Source organism: Medicago truncatula, chromosome 7 (assembly GCF_003473485.1).
Source record: "Medicago truncatula cultivar Jemalong A17 chromosome 7, MtrunA17r5.0-ANR, whole genome shotgun sequence".
Classification (NCBI taxonomy): domain Eukaryota; kingdom Viridiplantae; phylum Streptophyta; class Magnoliopsida; order Fabales; family Fabaceae; genus Medicago; species Medicago truncatula.
In genome coordinates this window covers 16,231,589-16,252,848 of record NC_053048.1, presented here as the reverse complement: position 1 = coordinate 16,252,848, position 21,260 = coordinate 16,231,589, and positions in this window count along the sequence as shown.

Here is a 21,260-nt window from a genome sequence, read left to right as displayed (position 1 = left end):
AGTATTGCATGAGTCGATGTTGTTGGTTTTAATTTCTATTTATTGTTGATGTTGATAATGGTGATATAATGATTATATGTTGATGAATTATTTTCTGTTAGGGTGTTAGATTCAATTGATTAATTTATTATCTATATTATTGTTGTGAATCTCACCCCTTCTACTTGAAAATGTTGCCCTTCCTATGGGTAACTTGCAGGTGATCCTGAGTAGTAGGTGGTGGCTCAAAGTGTCTAGGGCTCTGATACGTACGGGATGGGATTCTTATTTATTTTCATTCCTTATGTATCAAATTTTGAATATGGCTGATGTAGCCCTATTGTTGTTTGAAGTTCTTTGATGAGGCTTTTATGCCAAGACTATTTGTTGTTATTTAAGTTGAAAAATATTCCGCTGCAAGGTTTTGATGAAATGATTAAAGTTGGTTGTTAATTAAATAGTTTTATATGCTATTTAAGAAAAATTGAATTAGTAGTGTGACATGCCCGTTTGGGATTTACTCTGATGTATGTTTTATTTATTATTAAATTGATTTTGGGTAACGGGGTGTTACACATTTGTTCTTACTTTAGGTTGATTTGTAAGACTTAACTTTTAATGTAATCAAACCTAATAGTAAGATACAACTGAAGTGCAGTGAATGCATCATCTAGGACAATATTCTTATTGGAATTTTCCTAGTACTTTAATGTTCATAATCTTGGATGAACATTAAAGATCCTTTTGACATAGTTCCTTGTCCATGCCTTTATTTGTTGATAGATCCATGCATCAATATTCTTTCATTAATATCATTCATGAAGTACAATTGTATGATGAACATGGTTCAAAAATAAAAAAGCATATGAACTAAGTTTGATCAAGCAAAAAATGAAGTTTTATAAGACTCCAAAAACTATTGATTACTAGCCTACTTAGGGCCTAAACTTAGAAAACTTAAAAGACAAAAAATCCTAAAGCTTCTCGCCCTTTAGTCATCTGCAAAAAGGATAGGGATTAGGACCAGAAATGATTCAGAGAGTAGAATCCCCTGAATCTGAGGATGGTTCAGATTCAAAGACTGTTGGATCATTAAAGATAGGCTTGTCCACTGCCAAACTAGGAGCATGAACATCTCTTGTCCAGTTAGAAAGTGCACACACAATTTTGTGAGTTTTGGTGGCAACTCTGAGAGCCCTTGCAGCCATTTTCTCAGCCTTAGAGGGCTTAGCAGGTGCAGCATCACCAGAAGCATCAACTTTTTCTTTGTTTGCTGTGACAAAAGTGTTTAAAGAACCAAACAATGCAGACATATTTGGGAGATTCTGAGTTGTTTTGGTTTGTGGTGGAGGTGGTGTGGATGAAGGAATGGTACTTGGTTTTTGTAACCCCCTTTTTGAATTATTTGTTTTATTTAATTATTTAATTGAGTCTAGAATTTATTAAGAAGAGTTTATAATATATTTATATGATTATGTAATTTATTAAGTGGCTTATTATATTATTTAATAGAATAAGATTTGAAAATAAAATAATATTGGGTTTAGGGGTTGTTATGAGATTTTAGAGAGTTTGGGGGAGAAAGAGAAGATGGATGGTGGAGATATAAATAGGAAAGACCTAGTTTAGAAAAACATAACGTATGATCAATTTTGGAGAAAAGGGAGAAAAAGCCAAGAGAAGGGAGAAGACCTAGAGGGGCTGCGATTTCATCTTATAAGGTAAGGGTGAGACTAACATTCAATCTTATTAAGTCTGTAATTCTGATGATTAAATTTAACAAGGGTGGGATTAGTTTTGGAGGATTTGAGAATTTGGGTTAAAGTGAGGAATTGATGAAAAATTCGTAGATTGATGTAGAAAGAGTAGATAATCTGATGAATTAAAGTAATAGGTGGTGTTCATGTTGTAGAATAATCATAGGTTAAATTTCTAATCAGTTTTTGAGTTTTGATTGATGAAAATTGGGATTTTCGCTTGAAGAGTCAGTGTCTAAATGTTTATGCAAATGAGTGATTATGTGAGGTTTTGAAAACTGATTTTTGGGTGGTTGAAACTGGAACGTTTCTGTAGATTGTGATAGAGCTAAGTGTCAAGAGCGCGTAGGCGAAAACGGCATCGAAAACGGGTTAACGGTTTGATTTTTAGGCGCGAAAACGTGAAGGGTGAAAATCTGATGCTGTCGAAATCATGAGGCAATTCTAGTGATCATGAGGTGATTTCGACAGAAATCCTGTAATTTTAGTATGTCTGCTGCTGTCGAAATCATGAGGCGATTCTAGTGATCATGAGGCGATTTTGACAGAAAAATCTATAATTTAAGTATGTCTGATGCTGTCTTACCAGAAACCTTAAAAATGCAATTTTCTTCACTCCAAATGTTTCCAGACTTCTTCTTAAGTGTAGGAACTTTATCCTAATCATATAGAGATGTTTTTAGGAAGGAGATAACCTTGTATAAAGGGTCTAATGAGTTCATGAGTTGGTCTTTGGGGTTGGAATGGTAGTTGTATATAATATTAATGAAGATCTGTGAAGCTGATTTATGATGATTTGATGATGTTATATTGTGATATAATTATACATGCATTACTTGAATTATATGTGAATAATTGAAACGTTGTTGATTTGCATTTGATATTATTTTGTCATGTTGTTTTTGTATACTACTGTGTTGTTGTTGTTATTTAACTAAGCTGCATGAGTCAGTCTAAGTTGATTAAGATTATGAAGTTCCAAATTATTGGATTATACAAGAGTTGTCGATTTAAGATGTTTAAGAAGTCGAGTCCATGCATTAGCATTCTTTGTTGGGGGCTTGATGCTCTGGAGTATATTAATACTTAAATAGCGATAGGGACTTGATGCTCCAGAGTATATTAATACTTAAATAGCGATACGGGCTTGATGCTCCGTATTGGTACCACATGCATATAAGAGGTCTAAGTTGCATAATCGAGTTGGAGTCGCATTTGTCGAGTCAAGGATGTTTATGTTGATAAGTTGTGAAGTTATAATTGTTTATACGAACTATGATTGAAGTGCTAAATGATATATTACTATTTATAATGAATATTAAGATGATTTGATGTTGACTAAATATAATTGTTGAATTATATGCTTAATATTATTGTTTTGTGAAATCTCACCCCTTCTGCTTGGAAATGTTGCTCTTCCTATGAGTAACTTGCAGGTGATCGTTAGTAGGTTATTGATAATGCTGTCGTGAGTGACTTATTCCTCACCGAGTCTTAGGATGCTCTGATACGTAACGGGATGGGATCTTTTGTGGCTATTTTTTATTCCTTTACGTATTGTTTATGTTTTAATAAGGCCTGCGTGCCAAAGACTTATCTATGTTAATGAATTTAATCCGCTGCAAAGTTTGAAATAATATGTTGATGATTTTTGGAAGGATGATTAGTTAATTATCTCATTTATTATATTTTAGAAGTGTAGCATTCCGTTATATGTTGTTTACTCTGATAAATATTTATGAAATTTTTAAGTTGGGAAAACGGGGTGTTATAGTGTTGGTAGGGAAGACACCAAATACTTGTTGATTCCAGAAGAAGACCCCATGGTTGAAGTTTACAAATTCACAAACTGAACATGTTCCATGTTCTGAGCAGATGGAACATTCTGATCTCTCTGAACATTCTGACCAGGTTGAGCAAGAAGCTGAACTTCCTTAGAAGGCAAAGATCCTGAAGCGAATGGATTAGGATCTACTGACAGCTGTTCAACAGGTGCAGTAGGAACATTTTGATCAGTGTTGTTTTGAACATTCTGATCACCTTGTTGAATCTGTTCTCCTTGAGCATCTTGAAAGATCTCATTGTAGAGATCATTTGTAGTGTCTTCAATGTTGAGATCAAAGTCAGGATGAGCTTCAACATTTTCTTGTTCCAACACAGCTTCTTCATCAACATCCATTGGTTGATTTTGGCTTCCAAAAGAGTTAGATACTAGAATCTCTACAACTTCCCTAGTATCTTCATCAACATTCTGAGCTTGAAGCTAAGTATTTTATTCAACTATAATATCTTCAGAGGGTGCTTGAACACCTTTATTCAAAGAGTCTTCAACTTTCTGATGGTCAGCATCAAATTCTCTAAACTTCTCAGCAGCTTTCTTAGCCAGCATGGCTTCAAATTGTTCTTGGCTTGCTTCAACTAGCTCTCTTGTATGTTCAGCAACATGAGCAAAGACTTCAAGAGCTGGAGTAGCCTTTTCTTTCTCAACCTTCTGAGAACTTGAACCAATTTCCTTCTTGGCAGGTTTGTCAGCTTTTTGCTTCTTCCTCACTTCCTGAACTTTCTGATCAGCAGATCTCTTAACTGATCCAGTCTTTTGAGGAATAGGCATGTTTGAAGTTGTGATGTGAAGTTGACTAATGATTTTAGCTGTGAATCTCATAAAGGTGTCTTGACCTTTTTCTTTGTCCAGAGAAATTCCAGCAGCTTCAAATATGGGTGTCAAGTGCATCCCATATGGCAACCCAGCAACTTTCTGTTTGAAGGAGTGGCATTGATCCATCATGTGTTGGAGCATGACAAAGCACAGATTGAGCTTTGTTTTGGTTATGAGGTGATGAATGATGCACAGATCAGTGTCGGTGATAGCCTTAAAGCTTCCACATCTAGGAAGGAGAGTATGCCTAATCATGTTGTGGAGAATCTTGGGTGTATCTTCAAGATTTGTGGAGTTAATATCATGGTTTGGTTTGATATACTCTTCAAGAAGTTGTTCACGTGTGACTCCTACACTAGAGAACCAAGAGTTGTGTAGTTTATTACCTTCATTTGGAATATTCAGAATATCTGAAAGAAAGTTATGAGAAACTTGGATTCTCACTCCTTTGACTGTGGATTTCAGGAACTTTTCTTCATTTTGTTCCTTTACCAAGTCTGGAAAAGTCTGACATTGAGTGGAAACAAAACTTGAGTCTGACATAGAATTCCTTTACCAAGTCTGGAAAAGTCTGACATTGAGTGGAAAAAAAACTTGACCAGCATTGAGGATCTGTGAACTTCTTCAGATTCCATCCTTTTGTCTTAAGACTTTCAAAGTCAAAGTACTTAGCTCTGCTGATGGGTCTGTTAGCCATCTTTTCAATACTTTGAATCTTTAGAGTAGAAACAAGTATGGCAATGTCTTTTGTAACACCCCGTTTTCCCAATATACAAATTTCTTAAACATTTACCAGAGTAAAAACCATAAACGGGATATCACATAGAAACGTAATCCAAAAAAAGTTAAATAATAATTTAACTTCCACATAATATCTTAACATAGCAGCGGAATATTAGTTCATAAACCATAAATCAGTTTGGCACGCAGGCCCCAATAAAGTGTCTCAAAAGAGTTAATCAAAATAGAAATTATCATAGCAGTTCACGTAAAAGAATGAAGCATGTTATAGCATAAAACCCCATCCCGTTACGTATCAGAGCGACCTAGACGACACAGAGAAGGCAGGGCCACTCACGACGACAACTGCACACTAAGCACGATCACCTGCAAGTTACCCATACGAAGGGCAACATTTTCAAGCAGAAGGGGTGAGATTTCATAATCAAATAACATTAATCAATGTAATTGCGAATCATAATTAACATCATGATCATTCCTTAAATAACATTACATAATTGCTAAACAGTTATAACATAATCATATATCCAATTATCATGAACAACATAACATATTCGATAAACACTTATCACATAATCACGTAATCAATCATTATCAACAAGGCATCTTAATCATGACAATGCGACAATGCTCTTAGACTCCTTATATGCATGTGGTACCAATCGTCATCATAAGTATTAATATACTTTAATCGTGCGGAGGACAAAGCTCCTATAAAACATGCGGAGGACAAAGCTCCTAATATTCTTGGCGAGGACTAAGCTCAATGAGATGCTATGCATGGACACTTATGAACAAAACATCGTAATCAACATATCAACATGCATCCAATAATTTGGAGCTAACTTCATCATATACTTATGCAGTTAGTTAAATAACGGAAGCAGCATAAACAGGTCACATAAACGAGATGATATCATTATATCAATAGCACATAAATTGCATCATTATCAAGCTTTCATATCTTGCATGAATATACAATACATTAGTTCATGTCCAATTAATATCAACATAACTTAAACAACTCTACAGATTGCATTAAACGTCATCATTAGGTCTTATTACTAGTTAGGGGTTCACTCTAGATCAACACGTGCGACACAGTTCGCACCAACACACAAGCAACTGCATCCTGGCTGTGCTCGCAAGGCGAGAGTTCTTACTTGCCATGGCGAGTACCACTCAACTCCCAAAATAAACTTGTTCGGGGTTCCCTCTGATCCTACATTCATTCCTAATTAATACTAGGCATGTTCAGGCACTCAAAGGCACTCAAGGTCCAACTAAAAAGGTCGAAACACAAATTATGACATGCTCTCTGCCTAAGCTCGCGAGGCGAGGAAGGGTTGCTCGCCATGGCGAGTTGCACCAAACAACTCGCGAGGCAAAGGGAAAGGGCTCGCGTGGCGAGCGATGAAGTTCATCACTCGCGAGGCGAGGATCATCACTCGCCATGGCGAGCGATGAACAGAAGCACGGGCAGACTACGGGTTTTCTCGAAAATCCATCAAATAACATGGTTCAAAGCCTAATTTTGATTCGATAATCCATCCTAAACATGTTCTAAGGTTAAAGGACGATTTCTACATCAATCTAAACAAGTTTTACCATTTGATCATCAATTTTTAGAGTTTTGACCTAATTTCCAAACTTTTATAAGACAATCCTAACTTTGCCATTTAACCATCAGAATCACAGCAATCAACGTTTTTGAATTATTAGTCTCACCCTTACCTTGTTTGAAGAAAATCGCAGCACTTTTCCTTGGTTTCTCTAAACTTGGCTTTTTCTCCCTTTTTCTCCAAAACAGTCGTACGTACAATGTTTTTCTAAAACTAGGTCTAACCTTTATATACCTCTTCTTAATTACTTATCTTATCTCACTTTCTCCCCCAAAACTATCTAAAATATCAAAACAGCCCTCAACTAAATATTTTATATTATTTTCAAATCTTTATTTTATTTAACAATAAAATAATTCTCATATCCTTATCAAATCTTCCAAAACTCATAACTTAACACGTCAACGATCAAATCATCATAAATCATCAAAACATACCAAAATCATGCATATATTATATAATTATAATATAATCACCTAAACTCGATTAAATAAACGATTAAACGAAAGTGGGCGTTACAACTCTCCCCCACTTAAAAGATTTTCGTCCTCAAAAATTTACCTCAAGCAAACAACTCTGGATAAGACTCCAGCATCTTACTCTCAAGCTCCCACGTCAAGCTTTCACCAGTCGCTCCCGTCCAAACGACTCTCACGAGAGGTATCTCCTTGCCTCTCAACGTCTTCACTTTACGATCATTAATCCTCACCGGTAAAGTCTCTACCGTAAGGTTGTCTCTAACTTGCACATCGTCACTTTGGATTACATGAGATGGATCCGGAACATACTTTCGAAGTTGCGACACATGGAAAACGTTGTGCAAATTCGAAAGATGCGGCGGTAAATCCACTCGGTAAGCCACCGTTCCAACTCTTTTCAATATCTGATACGGACCAATGAACTTCGGGGTCAACTTCTTTGACTTCAAAGCACGTCCTACACCAATCATAGGAGTGACTCTCAAAAACACGTGGTCTCCTTCTTGAAACTCAAGATCTTTTCTACGCTTATCATGATAACTCTTTTGTCGATTCTGCGACGCCTTCATTTTCGCTTGGATCATCCGAAATTTCTCAGTAGTCTGCTGAACAATCTCTGGTCCTAAGACCACTCTTTCACCTGACTCAAACCAGCACAACGGAGTTCTGAATCTCCGACCATATAAAGCCTCGAAAGGTGCCATTCCAATACTTGAATGATAACTATTATTGTATGTGAACTCGATCAACGGAAGATGACTATCCCAAGTTCCTCCTTGCTCAAGAACACAAATTCTCAACAAATCCTCTAGCGACTGAATTGTCCTCTCCGACTGACCATCATAGCGGACATATGCAATGTTTTCCTACTCAAGGCATCTGCAACAACATTAGCTTTACCTAGATGATAATTCAAACCAAAGTCATAATCCTTCAACAATTCAAGCCATCTTCGCTGTCTCATATTCAATTCCTTCTGATCGAACAAATACTTCAAACTCTTGTGATCACTAAACACCTCAAATCTCGAACCATACAAGTAATGTCTCCATATCTTCAATACAAAGACTACAGCCGCCAACTCGAGATCATGCGTAGGATAATTCTTCTCATGAATTCTCAACTGCCTTGAAGCATAAGCTACCACTTTACCTTCTTGCATAAGTACACCTCCTAAACCCAAATTGGACGCATCACAATATACCACAAAAGGTTCAACTGACTTCGGCAAAATTAACACTGGAGCAGTCGTCAAACGCTTCTTCAATTCACTGAAACTGTTCTCACAATGGACGTCCCACACAAAAGTTCTACCTTTACAAGTCAACTGCGTTAGCGGAAGAGCTAACTTAAAAAACCCTTCAATAAACCTTCTATAGTAACCAGCTAAACCCAAGAAACTTCTAATCTCAGTAACTAACTTAGGAGTCTCCCACTGTGATACCGCTTCAACTTTAGACGGATCCACTGCAATACCATCACCAGAAATAACATGGCCTAGAAAACTCACTTCTTTCAACCAGAATTCACACTTAGACAATTTAGCATAAAGCTTCTTCTCTTTCAACACTTGCAAAACAATCTTCAGATGCTCAGCATGTTCTTCCTCAGTCTTGGAGTAAATCAAAATATCGTCGATAAACACAACCACAAACCGATCCAAAAATGCATGGAAGATGCGATTCATATACTCCATAAACACTCCAGGTGCATTGGTAACACCAAAAGGCATAACTTTATATTCATAGTGACCATAACGCGTTCTGAAAGCTGTCTTCTGCATATCTTCATCCTTTACTTTAATCTGGGGATAACCCGACCTCAAATCAATCTTGCTAAAAACACGTGCACCCACTAACTGATCCATCAAATCATCAATTCTCGGAAGTGGATACCTATTCTTGATAGTTACCTTGTTCAACTGTCGATAATCAATACATAACCGCATACTACCATCTTTCTTCTTTACTAACAAAACCGGCGCTCCCCAAGGTGAAACACTTGGTCTAACAAACTTCTTCTCAAGCAAGTCCTCCAACTGTTTCTTCAACTCAGATAACTCGGAAGCAGACATACGATAAGGTGCCATCGAGACCGGCTTCGTTCCAGGAACAAGATCAATAGAAAACTCAACTTCTCTCTCTAGAGGCACATGAGGAATTTCATCTGGAAAAACTTCGGGAAATTCACACACCACCGGTAACCTATCAATCACTGCTTGATTCTCAGTAGATAAAGTAGCCATTAACGAAAACATCAAGATACCGTCGCGTTCCAGTTGCTTCAGCTGCTTAGTAGATAAAAACTCCGCACCACTTTCCTCTTCGACGGAAGAGAAATGCACTGACTTGCTAAAACAATTAATAAGAACGTGGTTGTACTCTAACCAGTTCATACCCAGAATCACATCCATACCGCTCAAAGGCAGACAAACTAAATCCATTTCGAAATCACGACCAAACATAGACAAAGGACATTTCAAACATACGAGAGAAGTAGTCACCGAACCCTTAGCTGGAGTTTCGACAACCATCTCTCCATTCATATCAGACAAATCAAGACCCTACCAGTAGTCGGCGCCCTCTTAGGCTGAGTACACTGCGAACTAATGTGACCCTCTCCGTTGCAATTAAAGCACACAATGTTCGTACGATTGCAATCAGCTACAACATGACCTTTCTTGCCACACCGGACACACTTCTTGATTTCCTCAGGGCAGACGTTGCTTTTGTGGCCTTTCTCACCACAATTGAAACACACAATCTCTGCAGCATCCTTCTTCTTAGGCCGCCTAACATCGACCATCTTCTGTTTCTCTTTATCAGCAGGAGCACTGTACGGCTTAGGATGACTCTGCTGTCCCTTGCCCTTCCTCTCATTCACTACCTTGTAGTGAGCCTTCGTATCCTCTTCATAGATCCTGCAGCTATTGACCAAATCCTGAAAAACTCTAAGCTGTTGGTATCCAATCGCCCTCTTGATGTCGGGCCTCAAACCGTTCACGAACTTGATGCATCTCGAGAACTCAGCATTCTCAGCAGTATAGTGCGGGTAGAACATTGACAGTTCCACGAACTTGGCAGCATACTCTGTCACAAACATGTTTCCTTGCTTCAACTCAAGGAACTCGATCTCCTTCTTCCCGCGAACATCTTCCGGAAAGTATCTCCTCAGGAACTCTCTCCTGAAAACAGCCCAAGTCACAACAGCTCCCTCCTGCCCAAGGGTAGGCAGAAGAGCAACCCACCAGTCATCAGCTTCCTCGGCTAGCTGATGAGTACCAAACCGCACTTTCTGATCCTCAGTGCACTGCATAACCCGAAAAATCCTCTCAATCTCCTTAAGCCACGTCTGGGCTCCATCAGGGTCATATCGTCCTTTGAAAGTTGGAGGGTTCTTCTTCATGAATGTCTCCAACATCCTAGCTTCAACATTCACACCAGCATTTGCGTTAGGTTGTTGTCCCACAGCTTGGGCAACAGCTTGTAAAGCAGCAGCTAACGCAGCATCGTTTCTTCCAGCCATTCCTGATATTCTACAAAAGTAGCAACAACAACATAAGATAGTAATATAAATATTACTAAGACTCGACACGACTCTCTAATTGACCGGACGGACCGACCTGCTCTGATACCAATTGTAACACCCCGTTTTTCCCAATATACAAATTTCTTAAACATTTACCAGAGTAAAAACCGTAAACGGGATATCACACAGAAACGTAATCCAAAGCAGTTAAATAATAATTTAACTTCCACATAATATCTTAACATAGCAGCGGAATATTAGTTCATAAACCATAAATCAGTTTGGCACGCAGGCCCCAATAAAGTGTCTCAAAAGAGTTAATCAAAATAGAAATTATCATAGCAGTTCACGTAAAAGAATGAAGCATGTTATAGCATATAACCCCATCCCGTTACGTATCAGAGCGACCTAGACGACACAGAGAAGGCAGGGCCACTCACGACGACAACTGCACACTAAGCACGATCACCTGCAAGTTACCCATACGAAGGGCAACATTTTCAAGCAGAAGGGGTGAGATTTCATAATCAAATAACATTAATCAATGTAATTGCGAATCATAAATTAACATCATGATCATTCCTTAAATAACATTGCATAATTGCTAAACAGTTATAACATAATCATATATCCAATTATCATGAACAACATAACATATTCGATAAACACTTATCACATAATCACGTAATCAATCATTATCAACAAGGCATCTTAATCATGACAATGCGACAATGCTCTTAGACTCCTTATATGCATGTGGTACCAATCGTCATCATAAGTATTAATATACTTTAATCGTGCGGAGGACAAAGCTCCTTTAAAACGTGCGGAGGACAAAGCTCCTAATATTCGTGGCGAGGACTAAGCTCAATGAGATGCTATGCATGGACACTTATGAACAAAACATCGTAATCAACATATCAACATGCATCCAATAATTTGGAGCTAACTTCATCATATACTTATGCAGTTAGTTAAATAACGGAAGCAGCATAAACAGGTCACATAAACGAGATGATATCATTATATCAATAGCACATAAATTGCATCATTATCAAGCTTTCATATCTTGCATGAATATACAATACATTAGTTCATGTCCAATTAATATCAACATAACTTAAACAACTCTACAGACTGCATTAAACGTCATCATTAGGTCTTATTACTAGTTAGGGGTTCACTCTAGATCAACACGTGCGACACAGATCGCACCAACACACAAGCAACTGCATCCTGGCTGTGCTCGCGCGGCGAGAGTTCTTACTCGCCATGGCGAGTACCACTCAACTCCCAAAATAAACTTGTTTTGGGTTCCCTCTGATCCTACATTCATTCATAATCAATACTAGGCATGTTCAGGCACTCAAGGTCCAACTAAAAAGGTCGAAACACAAATTATGACATGCTCTCTACCTAAGCTCGCGAGGCGAGGAAGGGTTGCTCGCCATGGCGAGTTGCACCAAACAACTCGCGAGGCAAAGGGAAAGGGCTCGCGTGGCGAGCGATGAAGTTCATCACTCACGAGAAGAGGATCATCACTCGCCGTGGCGAGCGATGAACAGAAGCACGGGCAGACTACGGGTTTTCTCGAAAATCCATCAAATAACATGGTTCAAAGCCTAATTTTGATTCCATAATCCATCCTAAACATGTTCTAAGGTTAAACGACGATTTCTACATCAATCTAAACAAGTTTTACCATTTGATCATCAATTTTTAGAGTTTTGACCTAATTTCCAAACTTTTCTAAAACAATCCTGACTTTGCCATTTAACCATCAGAATCACAGCAATCAACGTTATTGAATTATTAGTCTCACCCTTACCTTGTTTGAAGAAAATCGCAGCACTTTTCCTTGGTTTCTCTAGACTTGGCTTTTTCTCCCTTTTTCTCCAAAACAGTCGTACGTACAATGATTTTGTAAAACTAGGTCTAACCTTTATATACCTCTTCTTAATTACTTATCTTATCTCACTTTCTCCCCCTAAACTATCTAAAATATCAAAACAGCCCTCAACTAAATATTTTATATTATTTTCAAATCTTTATTTTATTTAACAATAAAATAATTCTCATATCCTTATCAAATCTTCCAAAACTCATAACTTAACACGTCAACGATCAAATCATCATAAATCATCAAAACATACCAAAATCATGCATATATTATATAATTATAATATAATCACCTAAACTCGATTAAATAAACGATTAAACGAAAGTGGGCGTTGCATCTTTGCCTTTTCCTCTTTTCCTAGGAACAAATTCCTCTTCCTTTGTTTCCACTTCTTGTTCATCTTCAGAGGAGGTTTTCTCTTCATGTAGAGGTAGTGCTTCCTTTGCAATCTGCTTCCTTCTTTGGTAAACTACCTTTGCAGCTTTGGCCATCTCAAAGAGTGTTTCCTCAGTTTTCTCAAAGGTTGCTCCTTCTTCTACAACTCCTTTTCCTTTTCCAGAGGATTCTTCTTCAACTTTCTCAGAAACATTTCTCTTTTTCGAAATGGTTTCTTCATCAGAGTCTCCATGCATCTCTTCATTCTCTTTCTTTTCATCATCAGAAACCAAATCCACATGAGTAGTAGTTGGTTTCGATGAGGATCCTTTTCTCATCCTTTGAGATCTTCTAGTTGGCTTTTTAGAAGATTTGGGAATAGATGGTTTTGGAGTATCATGCGCAGAGATGATTACATCTTGTAGAATGGCATGAAGAGTGGTTTCGTTGAGTGGAGAATGATCAGAGGGTTGATCATCAGCAGCGGTTGGTTGTGATCGAGAATGAACGCGTGAAGAAGTTTTGGTTCGTGCTATTTTTCGCAAGAACAGAGTATGAATTTGTTTGGTGAAAACGTGAGAAAAAGTTGGTTTGAAAAGAAGACGTGTGATGGAAATAATCTGAATAGTTGTTGGTTATTATAGAACCAAAACATGTTCAGTTGAGGGAAGAAAGAGGAAGTGACTTGACAGTTTTTGCATTGGAAAAGATGAAACTGAAAAGTAGTGGCCAAGAGAGAGAAACTAGCCATTTGAGGGAAAGTGAATGGATGGTTTGATTGATGGTTAAGGTTTTACATGGTGGTTAATCCTTAAACCTATCTTCTGATAATCAAACATTAAATGCTTCAGATTATAGAGAGATTTTTGGTTAAAGTCAACACAAAATCTTTCGTTTGAGTTTTGTAACCCAGAATCCAGATCCTGAACATTCTGACCTGTATGAACATACTGACCGGATGAACATTCTGATGAACATTCTTATCTCATGAACATTCTGATGAATTGTTTAGATTAAGATTGATTTAACTGAAATGAATCAGATAACATCAAGGGGGTAAGTTCAAGGCCCTTAGTGATTAGTGATCAATCTTTATGGGATTTTTCATGATTAACAATTTTTCTTTGAGAAAATTGAATCTATCCTCAACAAGAGGTTTTGTGAAAATCTCAGCTAGTTGATATTCTGTATCAACAAAGCTTAATGCAATATCCTTTTTCTAAACATGGTCTCTAATGAAATGATGCTTTATTTCAATATGCTTAGATCTAGAATGTTGAATAGGATTCTTAGAAAGATTAATTGCACTTGTATTGTCACAATAAATAGGAACACTTGTGTACCTTAAAGAGTAGTCTTCCAGTTGATTTCTTACCCACAAAATTTGAGAGCAACAACTAGCTGCAGATACATACTCAGCTTCAGTTGTGGAGACTGCCATGGTGTTTTGCTTTCTGCAAGACCATTCAATCAATGCTTGTCCCAAGAACTGACAGGAGCCACTTGTACTCTTCCTCTCAACTTTGTCTCCAGCAAAATCATCATCGCAGTAGGCTACAAGATCAAAACTAGAACCTTTTCTTCTAGGATGATATCGATCACTTTGAGATTCGATGAAGAGAACATGTTTCTCTTCCTTTAAAATACTTTCTCATATGGATGGAGAAGTCCAAGCAACAATAAGCATAACCTTATAAAGCAGTTTAATCATTAGTAGCTTTCTCTTCTTCTCAGCCTTTCCATCTTTTTGATATGAGTGTCTTTTAACATATCTAGATGTTTCAGGATCTGCAGACATATGATCAACATATGGAATGCTTTGTTCATGAAGAAAGTTTCTTTGAACATTCTGAACTTGAGTTGAAGGAATTGTTCCATCATTTTCCATCTGAGAATCCTCAAGGACATTTGCTTTGAAGTCTGAGCTGAATTTCTCCATATTCAAATCAAAACCAGCTTGATTTTCAGTTAGCTCATCATCATCAGATTCCTTTGTTGTAGTGTTTTCACTCAGCATGTTTGTTGTAAGAGCCTGATTTTTTAGCTAGATTTATTTTAATTACTTTTATTATGTGTTTTATGTGTTTGTGTGTATTTAATTGTCATTGGGTGCATTTACATGGATTACCGTATAGAAGGGTAGTGAGAATTATTTTTAATATATTGTGAGAACCCTTATTTTACTAAGTTACTAGTGTAGTGATTAGTTTTTACCGTTTAGTGACCGTTGGTTATGTTTTACCATTGTTAGTAATTACCGTTGAGTGTATAGAAACTTTTTAGAATTGTGTTAGAATGGGTTAAGCCCATTAGGGTCTAGAATTGAGCCCAATTGATTGGGAGAGAAAGTGAGAGAAATTCATTCATTCCTTTTTCATTTTCCCAAAGTTAGAGAGAGGTAGAGAGAGAAAGTGAGAGAAAGGAAGAACAAGGGTTAGAGAAAGGGGTAAACTTGAAGATTGAAGGATTTAGGAGCTAAAGTGAAGCCTAAGTTTGGATTAATCATTACCTAAGGTAAGGGGGTTAGACTTTATCATAATCATTTGGTTAATTCTTTTTCTCTTCATTCTATGCATAATTGATTATGGGAATAAGTGATTATCATGAACCCAATCTTTGAAATTCGTGCTTATGTTGTAGAGATATGTTTGAATATGTTAATTTGATGTTAAATGAATTGTTGATGATGAAATTGCAAGTTCATGATGTATGAAAATGGGTAGTTTGTAAATTATGCTCAATTGGTGAATTATGCATGTTTGTTGATGAATTTTGATAAGTTTCATGATCAATAAATGTTGTTGTTGTTAAGTGATGTTATGGATGCTAATTCATGGCTTGAGTATGCATGATTCATAATTTATTGTTGTGAAATAAGTTGTTGTTGTTGGTGAAAATGGATACTTATGTGTTTTGCTCAATTGTTGGATTGTGATATTGTGTTGTTGAATTCATGTCCAAATGAAGTGTTGTTGAAGTAGATATGTTGTTGTTGTTGAATGATAACATGAGTATTCCATTTTATGAAATAAGTTGTTTGTATTGGTGAAGTTTTGCTAGATGGTCATATGAAGGACCAAAGTGAAACTTGATATACAAAGTTGTTGATTGAGTTGGATGAGTTTAACTTGATGGAATTTCTGTTTTTATGTTGTAGTTTTGATAGTCGAGTCGTTTTGGGAGAAAACGGGAGTTTCGTTTGAAAATTCATTTGTTAACCGTTTTGGAAAATGAGTGTTGTGTAAGGCTTTGGAAAATGAATTTGGGAATGTTGAAACTTGAATTTTTCTGTACATTAAGATAGAGCTAAGTGTCAGGAGCGTGTAGGCGAAAACGGCATCCAAAACGGATTAACTGTTTGGTTTTTACGTGCAAAAACGTAAAAATTGGAAAATCTGATGTTGTCTGTCAGGCAGATATCGGACTACGATTTTGTTCATCGGGCTACGATTTTGACCAGATTTTGGGGTGTTTCAGCTCGAAAAAAATCGTACTACGATGAGAAAAAATCGGACTACGATTTTGCCCGACCAGAAACTTTTAAAATGGAATTTTCTTCGCTCCAATTGGTTCCAAACTTCTTCCTAAATGTAGGGAGTTTATCCTAATCATCTAGGGATGTTTTTATGGAAGAAATAGCTTTGTATTAAGGGCTTGGTGAGCCCTTGTGTTTTCTTGACTTTAATGAAACATTTATGATATGATCTTTGCAAAACTTGAATTTAAGTGAGTTGGCCTATGAAACATTGATGTATACACTACTGCACTCATATGTGATTTGTGTATATACATGGTTGAGGTCCTAGAGTTTATTTATTTGGTTTTAGTACATTTGTTCTAATCATGTAAAAGGTGATATTTCGGGTGGGAATGTGAAAAGTTGTGAAATGGGGTTTTTCATACAAACTTAAGTTGTTCTTGGATTAATGTTTAATGGTCCGGAGGCAACTTAATTTCATGAATACATGATTGGTTAAGGTTGTTTGAGAACTCTCAACTTGTCTATGTTGTTTTGTCTTGAGAATTGTCAATGTTGGCCGTTTGCCACTTGACACGGTCTTTGGTCAAAAACATTTCTTGAACTAACTGTCTTATGAATTGTGGTGACTATTCTTATATGGCTAAGTGAAGTTGTATGAATGAATGATTGTATTGGATATGATGTTTATCATGAGATATGTATGCTAACTTACTTATAATGTAAGGAATGGTTGAATGGTGAAACTATATGTGATAGTTGATGTTGAATGGTTATATGTTGGATATGATATTTGTCATGAGATGTTGTATGTTCTCTTACTTGGAATATGAGAATTGTTTGGAATGGTGAAACTATATGATATAGTTGATGTTGAATGACATTGTTGATTATTGATAATCATGTTGATGTGTGATGGTGAATACTATGATTTAATTGTGTGTGGGCATGTTTTCTTGACAATGCAAATGATGTGGAGATGAACAATATAATTGGGTGTTGTCCTATATATTGTGGAGAAAATTGTGATTGTTGTCGCATTATCGAGTCTTGTTACATGTCCATGCATCATAGTCGTGTAGTCGTAAAAGGGTTGTGCTCTTTTACTTCGGAGATTATGTAAGGCGGGTGTGAACCCTTACATACGATGTTGAGTTGTTCCATCGGAGGTGACGACCTTTTGGAGATTTGGTACCACATGCATGTATGTGTCAATAAGTGCATATCATGACATGAGTCTTGTTTTATAAATGTGATTGGTGATTGTTCGTGAAATGTGATTAATGACTATTCGTGAATATTTGTGATTGGAGATTGTGAATGAATATTTGTGAATTCATAACTGTTCATGTGATTGATGATTATTGATGTGACATATTGGGATGTGATGTAAGTATTAATGTGTGATTATTATTGATCAAATGCATGATGTTTATATTGAAATATTCATGTTATCTGTTATTTGGATTATGATAATGTAATACTTACCCCCAGTGGATCTGTTATGGACCGCCTGCCTATCTGTATGGATGGGTAGACGTTGTGCAGGTTTAGTTGCTTGGTGAGTTCTTGTGCTTGGTGGATATCGGGAGCATTCTCCGATATCGGTGTTTAGAATTAGTCGGCTCTGATCTAGGCTTCGTTGTGTCGGTCTAGATTAGGTTATCTTTGGATTTTGTTATGTTTGGAGATTACCCGTTTGTTGGGATTTTTGAGATGCATCTATGTTGATGTAATTTATTTATTCATAACATTTATATTTGAATTTACTCTGGTTTATATTCCGCTGCGACTATTGAGGTTTATATACATGTTTATTGGTTTTTGAATTTTGAATGTGGCGTAGCCTCTATTTCTTGAATAAATGTATTATTCGCATGTTTAATTGCTTTAATAGAAATAGGAGTGTTACATTTGTGGCTAGAATTTTAGCAACATCATGCATATCTTGATTTGTTGATGATAGAGGGTCATTTCCCATATCAGATTCTAGAACAATTTCTTGTTCATAAAACTGGAGTTCACTCAAGATGTTTGTAGCATCAACTTCAGCTTTTGAAATTATTTCAGCAGTAGAAGATTTAAAGGATTATTATCCAATAAAAGCTTTTAGCTTTGTCAGCTTTCTGAGCTATTTCTCTAGAGACTTCTTTAATTTCATCAACCTTCTGAAGTTGTTATGCAGGAACTTCATCAACTTTATGAGTTTCATCTTGAGTAGTTCCATCAACTTTCTGAAGTCATGTTTCAGTAGTTGCATTAGCTTCCTGAACCTCATTAGCAGCAATGAGAATGCTACCATCCTTATGAGGTGTACCATAAGCCAGCTAGCTCTCTTTTTTAGCAGCACCATAATCTTTTTGAAGTTTTTCAACATTTTGAACTTCATCAGTTTTTCTGAACAGCTTCCTTGGCAATGTCTGCAACTTCTTAGAAGGTTTCTCCAGGGATGTCTTGATCCATTGTTGGAGGATATTGTTGTCAAATTCTTTTTGTCAAAGATTTCATAATCATTCTCACACACTTCACTTTTTCAGAGACATCTTAAAATGCTTAAATGTGAGTGTGAAAGCCAAATCATATAGAATATGAGAAGTCTTCTTTGTTCTTCAATCATATGTTGCACGATCATGTGGTTGAGATTGAAAAACAATTTTGTTGAAAACATGATATATGATACATGATCAACATTAATGACATTTTCAAACACTTCCAAAGTTATTTCTGCCTTGCTTGAACACAAGAGGAATGAACTTTGAAGCTTTCAACTTTTAGGATTGAGTAGCTTCAGCATCAGGAGCATTTTCCTTAACATTCTGATCTGCAGACACATGAACATCATATCTTCAGTTTCAGATCTTTCTTGCACAATCTGAGCAGTTTTTCTGAGCATCTTGAAACACATCAGTATTGAAGTATGAGTTTAGATCTTCTATGTTGAGACTAAAACTAGTTGAAAATTCCATTTGCTCATCTTCTAGTGATTGAACATTTTCTCCACATATCATCTTGGAAGCAAATATTTCTGCATCACATATTGCAAAGCTTTTGGTACCCATATTACTTTGGGTCCTTGAAGGTTAGTGTTTCTCTTCTTGAGAGATTATTTCTTATGACCACATTCTGATTTAAGATAATCAACTTTGTTGTAATAAGAACATTATGTTTTACCAATCTCAACCTTTTGAGACCAATCTAATTTAGGATAAAATGTCTTTTTGAAATGAGGATTTTTCTCAAGTTTCTTTTCATAAAACAATATACAGGTTCAGAATGTTGAATCCGTTTTCAAAATGATAATTTTTATTTACCTTCTCACTTTTGTTTGGTATAACATATTTTCATTACATTTTTGTTTGTGATAGGTTATGAATCCTAAACCAGCCTTTTCGAAAGGTCTTAACAGACTTTATAAAGTTGGTTATGTCCTTTTTCAAAATATTACTTCTCTTTTCAAAATAACATTTTATTTCAAAAATTCAGACTTTGCTAAATCTTACAATTTTTGCTCATTGAGAATCTTATGTTTCTCAAATATTTTAAAATGAGAGTTCTACAACTTTTGAATGGTTTCAATATATATCATTCAAGATTACCGAAGTAGTATGAAAAGAGTATCGTTCCGACAGGGAGTAGTTTAATTCAATTAACCTTCGATGATGATTAGAGGAGAATCGAGTTGTAAGTTGGGGTTTTCAAATGATTGAAGGATAATATAATAAAAGGAGCCTTGGGATCATTGGTTCATCTAAATGACAAGTCCTTCACAAACCAAACTATAAGCTTATAACTTTATGTTAGACCTAATTTCTCAAGACAGTTTCTCTTTTGTTCCTCTAGCAACCAAGCCTATTTCGCTGACTTGATTACTATTAGATTTTGGTGGCTCTAACAACCAAGCCTATTTCGCTGACTTGATCATTATTAGTTCCCTTGAAGATCGAAACTATATGTCTCAAAGATTGCAAAGACTATTTCGCTACCTTTGCAATCCTTGTCTAAATTCACTTGTTCGAATATCAAAGCTCCACTTTCGTTTTATGAATTGATATTTGAGGTAATGGATAAACAATTATCAAACCCTCCACTTTCGTTTCCACAATTTGATAATGGTTGATCCATGTTAAAGCGGTGAATTTAGATAAGAAATTAGGGTTACATAAGATTAAGGCTTAGAGCTTGGCTTGATTAGGATTATGTCATTTAGACTTATCCAACAATCCCAAGACAAAGAAAAGTCTACTCACTCATGTTCATCGTAGACATGGAGAAGAAGAGAGAAAGCATCAAAGTAAATGATAGGAAATAATCAATCCTAATGAGAGTAGCTTATTAGAAAGACAATTGTCACTTATTGAATTCCAAGAGAAGATGAATATTTGTGATGGCTAGCTACTCTATTTATAGTTTACATTCGACTTAAAATCTAAGCAATCACTAGAATGTTCCACAAGTAAACTAAAACAGAGTAGCTTAAAATCTAAGCAAAAGCAGCAAAAGTAGTTATGGAGTGTGGCACGGCCGTGCCAAGCCTAGCACGGGCTGTGCCAAGTTTTTGACTTGAGGGAGATATATTTTTGTCTCCGAATCTTCGTATTTTCGTACCGAATCAGCTCCAATACCCCTTTCTTTTGCTCCAAGACTCAATCCATCAAATATTCGTTTTTGAAATATAACAATATGCAATTGTAGTAAAATAGCACAAAAAGGAAATAATATTAAAATAGAATAAACTTAAATCTAAA